Source organism: Hyalella azteca, unplaced genomic scaffold (assembly GCF_000764305.2).
Source record: "Hyalella azteca isolate HAZT.00-mixed unplaced genomic scaffold, Hazt_2.0.2 contig12232, whole genome shotgun sequence".
NCBI classification, from domain to species: Eukaryota; Metazoa; Arthropoda; class Malacostraca; order Amphipoda; family Hyalellidae; genus Hyalella; species Hyalella azteca.
Window position 1 is genome coordinate 37,011 of NW_025942195.1, and position 13,690 is coordinate 50,700.

The 13,690-nt window shown below is 40.4% G+C and overlaps 1 protein-coding gene across 1 annotated transcript in view; it reads left to right on the top strand.

Moving 5' to 3' along the window:
* The window catches only part of LOC108664316 (putative protein TPRXL), a 44,439-nt gene that overhangs the window by 12,691 nt on the left and 18,058 nt on the right, over positions 1 to 13,690 (top strand). The window lies entirely within an intron of this gene.

A 13,690-nucleotide genomic window follows, 5' to 3' on the forward strand; every position in this document is an offset into this window, starting at 1 on the left:
ATAGCTTCGTCAGCTCACATGTAAGGGATGCTGGTGATGGTCGGTGTCGTTGTATTGTGGCGGCCGCCCTCGACGCACTTGCCGCGTGCGCACTTCCATGGGAAGCTCATGCAGGGTTTGGTCAGGGGATATTGTTATGAACACTTCGCGTAACTTTATAATAACAAACTCTTAACATAACTGGATTGCCCCCACTTCGTTTTTCATCATGCTTTCTTCGTGGCTTTTGAAAATTTATAATGAAGTCAATACTATAATACTATTAGTTATAATAAACTAATGCATGATGATAAGCTAGTAGCGCAACACCGAAATAACACTTTTCGGCGAACAGGTCAGCTTGTAAATACCGCAGTTAAACAGGTAATCCTACCTATATGATAGGAAGATGTTTTACAATATACCAAATGAAATAATATAGCAGATATTACGCAACTGTTATTGCCATATATTGCCCATAGATATGCTGAACGAAATTGCCGAAAGAGGACGTTTTTGTTGGCTGTTGGAGGGGAGCGATGTGATCAGTCCAGCACACACCGTCGCGCTCACACAAAGGGCAGCGCCCCTGCAGCAGAGGTCCTCTCCATTACTCACCACGACGCCCCGTCAACATCCATATGGAAAATTACGATACTTGCTACGGCGGGAGAAATCCAGGCCGTAAAGTGCTTAAGAGAGAGATTCACTTAAATTTATTAGGTAAACGCAGCTTGATGATAATGAAGAGATTTGTTTCGGAGATATTTTTTAAGTAGATAAAAAGTATATATGCTCATTATAACAAGAATATAAATCATGTAGGCCTCTTGTGAAAATCTTTAAACGTTTCAATCAATCTATAGCATTGGAATAATTTAAACTATATACGATTACAAATGCACTTAAGAGAAAAATATATCAACAACAAACTAAAATAAAATATTAACTATAAGTTGGGGAATATATTTCCACAGGCTCTCAATCGATAGAAAAAAAAAAAAACAGGGTAAAAATCAACTGCCATTGAGATTGTTAAAAATAGTTTGTAGTTCAGGAACGTATATTTACTGAATTATTTAGCATGGGCGCAACTTGATGCCAAAGAACTTGATGGTTGCAGCATGAGAGGTTTTTCTTCTGAATAAAAGGGTTCCGTCTTCTAACGCGCTGAGGAAGCAATAGAAAATGATGCACCGTCACCCCGGAGTTTTGCAGCAGATTACGGATAACAGTTTCATGCCGAAAATAATATACAAATTACTCTCACATTATATGGAATAGATGGATAGGCTAGATTTGTAAATATTTTGACAAAAATGAACCTTTTGAACCACCTGAAATGAATAATTGGTTCTAGATTCGTTGTAGCGCGATAACGTTGTATATATGAAAAGTAAATTAAGCGAGTTTAGCTAAAATAGCAAATTAAATTATTTATAGTAATTGTATGCGATGAGAAATATATTAATTATATATGCGGGCAAGCAACGTGAGAAATTTGAGTTTGAATTAACTGGGCTAATCTGTACGAAGTAACTGTGCTTGCAGTGCAGATGGAAATGGAGATGATAAATCAATTCAACAGAAGGAAATTGCGCTGGAAGACTCGTTGTGATCACAATCGGCAACAGCATTTGGCAAGAATTCCAAACATTTTATATTACTTCGAAGCTATCCTTTTCTTCCTCCATTTTTGAAAGAATGAAGCTTCAATTTACAAATTACTATACATTCTCTGGTATGAATGATGGAAAATTATAATATACATTTTACAATATTGCTCCATCAGTGCAAAATATTGCTGTGAGGATGAAAACTTTGTCCCTGCCGGTATTAAACGAAGGAAAATATATTAGAAGCCTTTAAAGTAATCAAGCTGGCAGGAACGCAACTTCGGGACGAGCAAAAACGATGTCTTTGTGCCGAGCATCGAGCTGCTGCAAGCTCCATAGATCTGTAGGAAGACACTCGTCGAAGCGGAGCTAAACAGTCTTGCCCATTGCTTGGAAAGCCGTTACTTCTGCTCGCCTTGTGCTCAGATCAGCCAATCGTTTTTTAGCATCTGGGAGCCGTCAGCAGGATCGTTATCACTCCATTTGTGTGCAATGGAACATTTGGAGCAGCTTTCGGCTACATCGCAAGGGAGAGCAAACATCTCCTAGACTCTGGGACGCGCCAGCAGTTACTATAGGAGCTTCCTCCGGACGCTCAGACGTGCACAAAATAATAGCATTTTTTGGGGGGAAGAATCAGCGGCCATAATCTGCTTGTGATTTGTAGCAAGACTCTCTTATTGTAGGCGGTTGCAAACTACAAATGTATTTTTTGGAAGAGCAAATATTAATGCTCTCACAGGTTACTTGAACTACATTATGAAGCCTGTACAGATTAGTAGACAAATGGATTTGGAATACATTTTCTTCGTGATAACTGTAGAAATAATTATCAAGCACATTAATAACGAGCATGACGTATACGGTAGAGAAGCCATAGAAGGAAAGACTTAATGAGTACAACCAAAATTTAATTTTAATGCATGTAAAAAATCTAATTGATTTGGTGTTCTTACTCGTTATTTGAATAGATAATATAAATTTGGAAGTGTTCCTAAACTAATTTATGTTGAAATACTTTTGTTATACTTAAATCACGTGTTGAATATTCTCACCTACACTATTCCTTCTTTTTACACCAGTGGCGTTCATGTCACTGATGAAGTTTTTTCAGACGACTGTTATCAATTCATTATCATTAAAAAAATTCTCGGCCTTGAATACCTCGCTTACCCTCTGAATTGTCATGATTCTTCGCTGTGACCGCGACGGTGGGGGGCGAAGAAAGAAATCCGCGGTAGAGAGAAATATAAGGCCATGGCTACAGAGAAGAGGAGAGAAAGAGAAAGGAGGTCATGAACTAAATAGTGAGAGAGTTGTGGTATACTGAGAGAGTGTGAGTGAAAAGAGGGGCTGTGGTTGAGGGTCATGGAGGGATGTGAGGGAAGGTCATGGAGGGATGTGAGGGAAGGTCATGGAGGGATGTGAGGGAAGGTCATGGAGGGATGTGAGGGAGGGATGGAGGGATGTGAAAAAGGGTCATAGAGGGATGTGAAGGAGGGTCATGGAGGGATGTGAGGGAGGGTCATGGAGGGATGTGAGGGAAGGTCATGGAGGGATGAGAGGGAGGGTCATGGAGGGATGTGAGGGAAGGTCATGGAGGGATGTGAGGGAGGGTCATGGAGGGATGTGAGGGAAGGTCATGGAGGGATGTGAGGGAGGGTCATGGAGGGATGTGAGGGAATGCATCAGCGTGCCCAAATGAGGGCTAATAGACGGAACACGTCCAACGTTACATCCGACGACGACTCGGAGACGGAGGACGACGAAGGCGGCGCATCAGCGTGACCGTGGACTGCGACGTCCTAAACTCATCATAAGGTCATAAGGTCATAAGGAAGGTCATGGAGGGATGTGAGGGAGGGACATGGAGGGATGTGAGGGACTGATGGAGGGATGTGAGGGAGGGACATGGAGGGATGTGAGGAAGGGAAGGAGGGATGTGAGGGAGGGACATGGAGGGATGTTAGGAAGGGACATGGAGGGATGTGAGGGAGGGACATGGAGGGATGTGAGGGAGGGATGGAGGGATGTGAGGGAGGGACATGGAGGGATGTGAGGAAGAGAAGGAGGGATGTGAGGGAGGGTCATGGAGGGATGTGAGGGAGGGATGGATGGATATGAGGGAGCGACATGGAGGGATGTGAGGGAAGGACATGAAGGGATGTGAGGGAGGGTCATGGAGGGATGTGAGGGAGGGTCATGGAGGGATGTGAGGGAAGGACATGGAGGGATGTGAGGGAGGGTCATGGAGGGATGTGAGGGAGGGTCATGGAAGGATGTGAGGGAGGGATGGAGGAATGTGAGGGAGGGTCATGGAGGGATGTGAGGGAGGGTCATGGAGGGATGTGAGGGAAGTTCATGGAGGGATGTGAGGGTGGGTCATGGAGGGATGTGAGGGTGGGTCATGGAGGGATGTGAGGGAAGTTCATGGAGGGATGTGAGGGAGGGACATGGAGGGATGTGAGGGAGGGACATGGAGGGATGTGAGGGAGCGATGTGAGGGAAGGTCATGGAGGGATGTGGGGGAAGTTCATGGAGGGATGTGAGGGAGGGACATGGAGGGATGTGAGGGAGGGATGTGAGGAGGGTCATGGAGGGATGTGAGGGAGGGTCATGGAGGGATGTGAGGGAGGGACATGGAGGGATGTGAGGGAAGGTCATGGAGGGATGTGAGGGAGGGACATGGAGGGATGTGAGGAGGGTCATGGAGGGATGTGAGGGAAGTTCATGGAGGGATGTGAGGGAGGGATTGAGGGATGTGAGGGAGGGTCATGGAGGGATGTGAGGGAGGGATGCGAGGGAGGGACATGGAGGGATGTGAGGGAGGGTCATGGAGGGATGTGAGGGAGGGACATGGAGGGATGTGAGGGAGGGCATAGAGGGATGGAGGGATGTGAGGGAGGAACATGGAGGGATGTGAGGGAGGGACATGGAGGGATGTAAGGGAAGGTCATGGAGGGATGTGAGGGAGGGATGGAGGGATGTGAGGGAGGGACATGGAGGGATGTGAGGGAGGGACATGGAGGGATGTAAAGGAGGGTCATGGAGCGATGGAGGGATGTGAGGGAGGGTCATGGAGGGATGTGAGGGAGGGATGGAGGGGTGTGAGGGAGGGTCATGGAGGGATGTGAGGGATGGAGGGAGGGATGTGAGGGAGGGATGGAGGATGTGAGGGAGGGATGGAGGGATGAGTCCCCGCGCTGAGGAAGAGACGTTCACTTCCGGTAAGCGAGGCAGGGAGGCGCGCCAGACACAATCAACGAGAAAAAAAATACTTTCCAAAGTTGACGCTTTGGGTTGCGTTCGATCGCATCGTGCGCCTGGATCGCCCTCGGTCCCCTCAGGGGTGAGGGTGAGGGGAACGGAAATAGGGGAGATGAGGGAGAAGGTTAATGAGTAGTGAGAGTTGTGCAGGATAAATAAGGTTTGGAATGAGTAGATGTCTAATAAGAAAGCGTACACTAAATTTGCAAAGAAAATAAGTTTTTTTGGTCAATTTCAGTTTCAACTTATGACAAATCAATGAGTCGAGGCTTCATACAGGAAGTGTCGTGAAATGGACACATACTGCTTGACCTGCTTACGGAACAAGGGAAGCTAAATGTTAATACTTGCGGCAAAAAATGAACAATTATATCTCATTTTACACTGAGGACTAAATATTGGTAATATATATCGTTATGAGATAAATAACGAATCACATTCAAATTGCTGGCTTACCGGCAAGTTTTCTAAGGTAGGTGTGATTCATTATATGATGGACAAGGAGGAATGCAGTGATAATTGTTGATGAAATTGAAAATGACAAAATGTTTAAGGCTATTGAGGAGTAATAATGTATCAACTAAAGCCATAAAAAAATACCAAAAAAATCAAGAAGTTATTCGTACATTGGAGCTTTTCTCGTCTAATTTGAAGCAGAATAAGGGAGGATGCAGCAGCAGAACATCCAAAGAATAATCACATAATATAACTTATCGTCGCTCCAAGTAAATCCTCGGTTCCTTATTCTGGCCAGACTCGGCCAAGAGAGTGCCATATCCGTCAGAATGTCCCTCAACTCGTAAAATGTCCTGTTATATTAATGTAGATATATTATCTCTAATTATTCAACTGTTTGGACTTCCTCACAGGAACGCATTAACTACGAATGCATTTACGCTGTTATCAATTTAGTCACGAAATAAGTCAGAATAAATGGCTGAAGCTGCAGCACCAACGCTCATCTTGTGCTCACAAATCAGCATGTGACGCGTGCAATAAACATCACAAGCAAGGCTCCTGCTCAGCCAGCGAATCGGTGTCTTCGCTTAGGCAGTTAAGGATTTCCCGCCCATTGCTGGCGTAGACTCATCCAGAAGACAAGGTCTGCACAGTCTACACGTATCCTCATCCAGAAAGATAGAATAGAATAGAATAGAATAGAATAGAATAGAATAGAATAGAATAGAATAGAATAGAATAGAATAGAATAGAATAGAATAGAATAGAATAGAAAACAATCTACACGTATCTTCATCCAAAAGACAGGGTCTGCACAATCTACACGTATCTTCATCCAAAAGACAAGGTCTGCACAATCTACACGCATCTTCATCCAGAAGACAAGGTCTGCAAAATCTACACGTATCTTCATTCAGAAGAATTGGTATGTACAATCTACAAGTTCCCTCCTCAACTAGATGACTATATAGGGCGGCATAATCTACACGCTTTCCTCACATGGAGAAGACCTTTATCAAACAGCCCCTTCTCAGTTGAGACAGTTCAGGGCAAGCACTGCGCTAATGACTGCTCCAATACAAGCTGTGTAACTAAAAGTATCCGTCACTACGGATATAATTTCTGTACAAACCGTAAAACTAAACACTTTCACTAAAAACGTATCTAATACAGACATGTTCGACCAATTGTACTGCTTATACGCTTCTCTTTTGAAGTAATCTTTCATATAAAAATCTGCACTTAGATCAAACTTCTGAAGAAGTACACGAGCCGGTCACTACAAACCCATGTACCACTTTGACTACAAAGCCTATGCGCTAACCCAGCATTTTGACCACAGAAGAGGTGATAAAGTTCACTGGACAAAAACATTGTTATTTATAAATTCATCACCTAAATTGACCCACCGTTAGAAGAGACAGCACACATGGTCCAAGTAGCAGCCTGCTCTCCACGACGCAGCACTGCGCCGTCGCGTGACGACTATCACCTGATGGACCGACCGCTGGACTCGTGCACATTGCCGGCGAATCGACCAGTCTTGTACTCAATGGAGTTCAAGATAAAGTATTACGCACAGTTTTCATTATATTATTGGCATTAAAAGAGATTATTCGATAGATAAGAAATTCGTTAGAAGAAAATAAATAAGCAATGGGAGAAAATTTGTTATACCCTACGTGCGAATATATTTTGGAGAAGAGGTAGTTGTCAACGATTGTATTACGATGAGCTAAGTGTGAACAGGAAATAAAGAGGCAATGGAATATGAAATAATTTGATTGTGCGTGTTTAAAAACAAGAATTTGCAACCAGCGTTCCGTATATATGCACTAAATATTCATTGCCTATCCTTGGCGCCGATTGAGAAGGTGATGGGCTCATTAAAACGACCAGGGAATTTTTAAACTTGAAGCCTGAAAGCAGAAATCCGAGTTGAACTCACCAAAGGAATAATTTCTTGCTAGAGTCCGAGTGCAGACATAACATCGGAAGCTCGTGAGGTTGTCTTAAGTAAAAGTCTTGTAGCTAATGGAAGTATTTTTCTGTTCATAGAAGTCATTGAGGATCTTATTCAAGGATCCGCCGGGCAGTTAAGGTAAGAGGAGCGTCATTTGCAGCGGATCTTGGAATAGCTCTCTGAAAAAACGCTTGGAAAAAAGGAAAATATGGATTCTTAGCAGCCTGCATGTAAGAGACGGTTATGTTGTCGGGGCCTGGGACGCAATGATTTTGCTTATCATTTGTAACTTCGCTTAGGTTTAATCTTACTAAAAAAACACTATATTTCACCAATGTCCATAAAAAAATATAATTCAGTACTCACTGCAGTGAGTGACAGAATGCGCATTTCCTCGTCGACGAACACTTGAAGTCACGGATGGACAGACGGACATGGCGAGCACAATAGTGCATTTTTTCCATAAAAGAGAAAATGCGCTAAAAACAGTTGAATAGAATTTACAATCACTTTTGGGTGACAACACGTCGAGTTTCTGCCTCTTTAGCGTATTTTCTCATTTATGGAAAAAAGGCGCTATTGTGCTCACCATGTCCGTCCGTCCGTCCGTCTGTCCGTCCGTGACTTCAAGTCTTCGTCGACGAGAAAATGCGCTCTTTGTCTCTCACTGCAGTGAGTATATATACTGAGTTATATATTTTTCTAAGTTTGTGCTTTGAGGCTTGAAACTCAAACCCGAAGCTTCCCTCCAACTTTCCACAACAAAACGATCTCTCAAAATTTTTCTTCCTGTAGAACCTTGACTTACCCAGTCCGATTGAAAAATGACATGAAAATATGAAAATCCAAAAAATCACATAATTCCTAATAAAAATATTATCGCGTCATGTCTACACACTTTGTGTCCCTTGCAAGACATTGGTTTGATAGTTAAAATACAATATTTTCCATCAAAATAGAATAGATCTAAGCAAGAGGGCAGCAAGCGGCATGATCTTACACCCAAGCGCTTACATGTTAGTACCAATTAGCACCATGTTGAATAACATATTTAATTTATGCTACTTTCACGTACTTTAGTAATTTAACATTAAAAATACTTCATAGGAGATAAAAAATCCTGTTATTAAGATTTATTTGACTGATTCACCATGTATGCGATCGCATTCCTGTCAAATTTTAATATTATTTTTTTTAAATTCACGAATTGTGTTCATAAAACTCTTTTTTTTTATCAGAATTCTTCCCACACTGTCGTCGATCTTGCAGCGTTCGTCATTTTATGTAGATAAAGTTGATCAAATTGAAGGTTCACGTACTTAATATGTAACGTGTAGTGCAGCCTAAAGTTGGTCCGTAACTGTTTCCATGCGTGCACCACGCAGTTATCAGGAACATGATATACCTACCTCATCGCATCTTCCACAACGACTTTTAGAAGAAAAATGCGTCTTTTTCGATGGGCGTGATGTGCGACGCTCAAGGGCGGCACATGCGGTTAAAAATATCGGCCCGAGAAGCAGATAGCGAGGGGGATAGCGGCCAGTTGATTACTGCGGAAATGGCCGCATGCAGTGCATTCTTGGTGTGAGATCCAGTGCCTGGCGTTGTAGAACATCGTGACTATAGTGTGTGTCTGTGTCACCACATGCATGAAGTCCCTTTACCTCTGTAGCTTCATGCACAGCTTGACGAGTGGCTGTAATTTCAGTCTGCATCGGGTTTCGGAAGATCCAGGTAGTCAGAATACCAATATAATTCAAGTCACATTTCCAGGTACAGTTATTAATCGTAAGTGGTCAGCGAGCAAGAAGGCTAGGTACATGAATCCTTATTACATGAAATTAAATTTTAGCGTTCTTTTACAATTTTCGCAACAATTTCGTAGCTGTCACTGGTTGCGGGAAAGCTTGAAACCAGATCTTTGAAATTTTCTTCAGATGGATCTTTCCTCGAAAGCGTTCATGCTTCATGCGCTGCCGCAATTCAGGACTCGAGTTTTTTAAGCGATCGAACTTCATTAAAGTTTGCGCAACTTTTCTCAACTTTGCCGAGGATCTAGACAGCCGTTGAGCGCATGTTATCGCTTACCAAAAGTTTTGGAGCAAAATCTTTTTCAGAAATCTGGAAAAAATCGTTAGCTGAATAAATGAAAATATTGGTAAACTGCTAAGAATTTTTTCGCCCGGGGCTAGATCCTAAGAAATTCTGAGAGAGATTGCAAGTTATCATTCGAATGGGGCTTGCCTTACTGGGATATAGGAACTGTACTTACAAATCTTAATGATGGGTGTTCGTTAAACTTTAATAAAGATGTTTCGTTAGAAATGAATGCATGATGGGTCATTGTAACTGAATTATGATGGGTCGATAAATCTGAATGAGTTTGGATCGTTCGTTCTGAATGAGAATGGGTCGCTATAGTTCAGAATGATGATGGGTCGTTAGTTCTGAATGAGGATGATTCGTTAGATCGGAATGAGGATGGTTCGGAAAATCAGAATGAGAATTTGTCGTTAGTTCGGAACGATGATGGATCGAAATATTTGAATGAAGATGGGTGGTTTGTTCTGAATGAGGATGGTTTGGTTTGTTTGAATGTTGGTGGGTAATTAGATCTGAATGATGATGGATAAATCGTACAGTCGTGTTATAAAAAGTATTATTATTTTAACTATCGTCATTTAGATAACGTCTTTCATTTTATTCGTTGTCGTAATGCTATGCTGTATTTACGATGTCATGTATTACGACTTCAAAACACAGGCTCCCACGCTAATAATTCACGAACTAACACATAGTTGCAACTTAATTAATCCTATTCATTAGACAAGTTATTGTTATGGCTAATTTTTTAATGATTGGCGGGTCTATTTGCTTGCTTCGAATAAAATAGTATAGCGATCGGATTCTGCATTAACGATATCGCAATTAGCTTTAAGTAAGAGAACAAATGACGTAAATCCCACAAAATTTCAGTTTAAATTAGTTAAAAAAAACCTGTAGTATATATGTAAAAAACTTTTATTGAAAGAAACAAAATAGAATTATCGACAGTCATTCTCCTCAATAAACACTGAGCTCTCATTCAACCGTATACTCGTATCTCATACGTATATGTAACCCAAGAAACCAAATGAACTCAAGACCAGAAACCAACGAATTAGAAAGTATTGCAAATGTTGACGGTAAAAAGCGGACAAATGTTTTTTCCTTGCTCACAGCTTATAATTAAATGAAATAGTTATCCTGGACGTAGCAAACTATAACCTTTTTGTAAGCATGTTACCATAGATGTTCTCTTAAAACCTCCAGCATTAGAGACTAACAACGGCCCCGATTAATGCTTGATGCTGCATAAACATGCCTCTGCCACTCATCAATCATCAGACAATTGTACCATACATGCCATCGCCCCCAACTATGACCAAGACTTAAAATATGAGCATTTAAATGAAAGATTTTATTCAGACAATGGAATTGAAGCTCTTACCGCATTTTTTTAAGACAGAAGTTGCAAAATCTGTTCGATTAACTTCAACAACTTGACAAATAATTAAATAAAACTTATATAGTTAGACTTTACTTTGAATGTTAAAAGTTAAAATATATAATTTTTTGTATTGACGGAATTTACTAGATTCTTCAACTGCTAATTAGTCTTCAATACTCAAAATGTTGAGAAATACGCACGAGTATGTATAAGATGCTTTCTTATAATAGTCACGGATATTTGAATTTTTTTCATGTTAATATTCTCGCCCGCAAAAAGGTTAAGAAACTAAAATTTGGCATGGGCCATGCAGGTATGAACCGTTTTTAGAAGCCTGATTTTTTCAATTTGGCGGAGTGAGAATCGGCGTTTGGGTGAAGTGCCATCTCCGGACCCGTGACCCTCTTGAAAAATGGACTCGGAGTGCGTTCGGGGGCTGCCGAGTTAAAGTAGAAAGCAAGTTCATGAAAAAAATAGTTGAGAGAGGTGTGAGCGATATATATTTAATAAACGAAATAAGACGATGAGAACATCTGATAAACTGTATGGAGCGTTAGGGAAGTAAATAGATCAAACGATGGAAAAGCAGAAAAATAAAATTACCGACAAAAACACGCTAGGAATCGAATAATCGGAAGAGAAAGTAACGTGGAGGCTAACCAACGATGGAAAACGCGACGGAAATTGGATTGACGACGGAGAAACGAAGCGGAAATAGGGTGAAATAAAGGAGAATTGGAGGGAAATATGATGAACGAGGGGAAACAACAAGGGAAATCGTATAAACTAGGAAGTGAGATAAGAATAACGAATACGAGTACCTAGTAATATCGAGTGAAAATAGATTAAAGAGCCGACCAATTTTTCGACAGAGTAGCGAAACCAGTTTTCTTTATTGTATCTATGAAACATAAATCCTTACCAATAGACGGAGGTTTAATAATAATGAGTTTTTAAGAATGACATTACAATGCAACTCAAACTATATCGGTAAATTTTTGCAGTTATACTTTCACGCGCCAGGAACGAGCAGTAATTCTAGAAACAGTATTTCTGATCGAAATGATTTTATGATATAACAATATAAACAGACCACGGTAGACGTTCTTGCTAGTAGCAATAATAAAGCTGTCATAAGACAATATTCATTGTTTTGTTGATACGATAATAAATAGTACCCGTGCTACGAAAATGTGCATTGATGCAAGGTCGAGCATAAGCAGATCATTTCCCTAATTCAATTAAGTATTTATATTCAAACCACAAACCATTCTCATAAATTTCAAATGCAATATACGTAATATTTCCACTAATTCAATTCAAGATCAACGAATAGCTTGCGTTTATTTTTTGTATCTAAACCTACTGAGAGCTTCACGACCACACTTAAAAATACTATACAATTGTCGCGCGAACCAAATAATAATAATAATCTTATATATACACGGAGGTTTTGTTAGGTTGTGTGTTGTCACTAGATGGCGCCACAAGCCCGACTGGCCTACCGCGACAAAAAGAAAACGAATGAAGAAAACCAAATTCCAGGGATAACTAAAATAGCGATTAAAATTCCGATGCATGTGAGAGGAAGACCAACGAATCAATAATTTTGTTAGCAGTAAGGAGAAATATAAGGTACCGAAACTTAGATTTCATGTTGTATTAAATATATGAATGGACAGCGTTGGTTTTGAAAATAGCTCCATGTAATGTAATGCAATGACGCGAAGAGTTCAAAAATTCTGAAAATATAACAAATGCAGAGATGAAATTGAAACATCACGCTGGGAGAAAACATGATGTTTTACTAACTACGGAATAATATGTTTATTGTAAGTTACGTCAAGAGATTTTATGCAATTACCATATGTTGAACTAGTCACTTTAATTACATTGCACATTCTTTAAAAAAGATGCGTTCATTTTGCACAGAATCGCCACTCCGAGCTCGCCTGAGCAACTGCCCCAACCGCAACTCATTTAATTATAAATGCATCTGCTTGAAATTCAGAAAATGACTAGCTATTAGCTATACGGCGATGACTTATTACAAATTTTTACGTCATTTTGTTTTTGTATTAAAAGAAATTAAATCTTACCTAACTTAAAATCATCTAATCTTTGAAAGTTTCGTTTGAAATATTCGCGCGCCAATAAAAAATTTTTAAACAGAACCTTCAATGTTCATATCTGTTAGATTTTTGTAGCCCGCCGATTCTCACGTTGTCGGCTGTTATAACTTATAACACACATTTGCCTTTACTAAACCTCTACTGGTCCATGCTTTCTTCAAGCGTGTTGCGTGCTAGAATAAGCACGAGTTTGTACTGATTTAAAAAATAAATAAATAAATACATCCATAAATAAATAAATAAATACATCCATAATCATCCGAAAGAGCAGGAAACAATGAATTTTTCATTGACTGTCAGCAAGTTTACGAAAGTCAGTGCTCAAAGACTGTCAGAAATAAAGAAAGTCAAGCTGTCAATGGATCCAGTACGTAGAACTTAATACGGATAACATATGACATGAAAAACCAATGGACATTCCCTTACATGCAATGATGCAAGTAGAATCTCTCGGAACAGAGTGTCAGCGGACTGTAAAATAGATATTTCTTCTTAAAACACGCAAAAGTTGTCATATCAGAATCAATTTAAATGCCATTTGATTTTAAATTTAGTTCTTACAGATCTCGAACTTGTGTATTAATTATTATAAGTTCAGTGTTATAATTTTCCCAAAAGTTCTCATACTGCCAACCAACTTGAAAATTAATTCCCTTTTAAATTTATGAATAGCAACTTGAATGTTTCAATCTACGAGAAACTCGAGAAGACAAGGCTTCAGTTAGCCACCATGTGCATCGCAGGATTGCATTAGTAACGCACTAGTGACTGCTAACTGCGC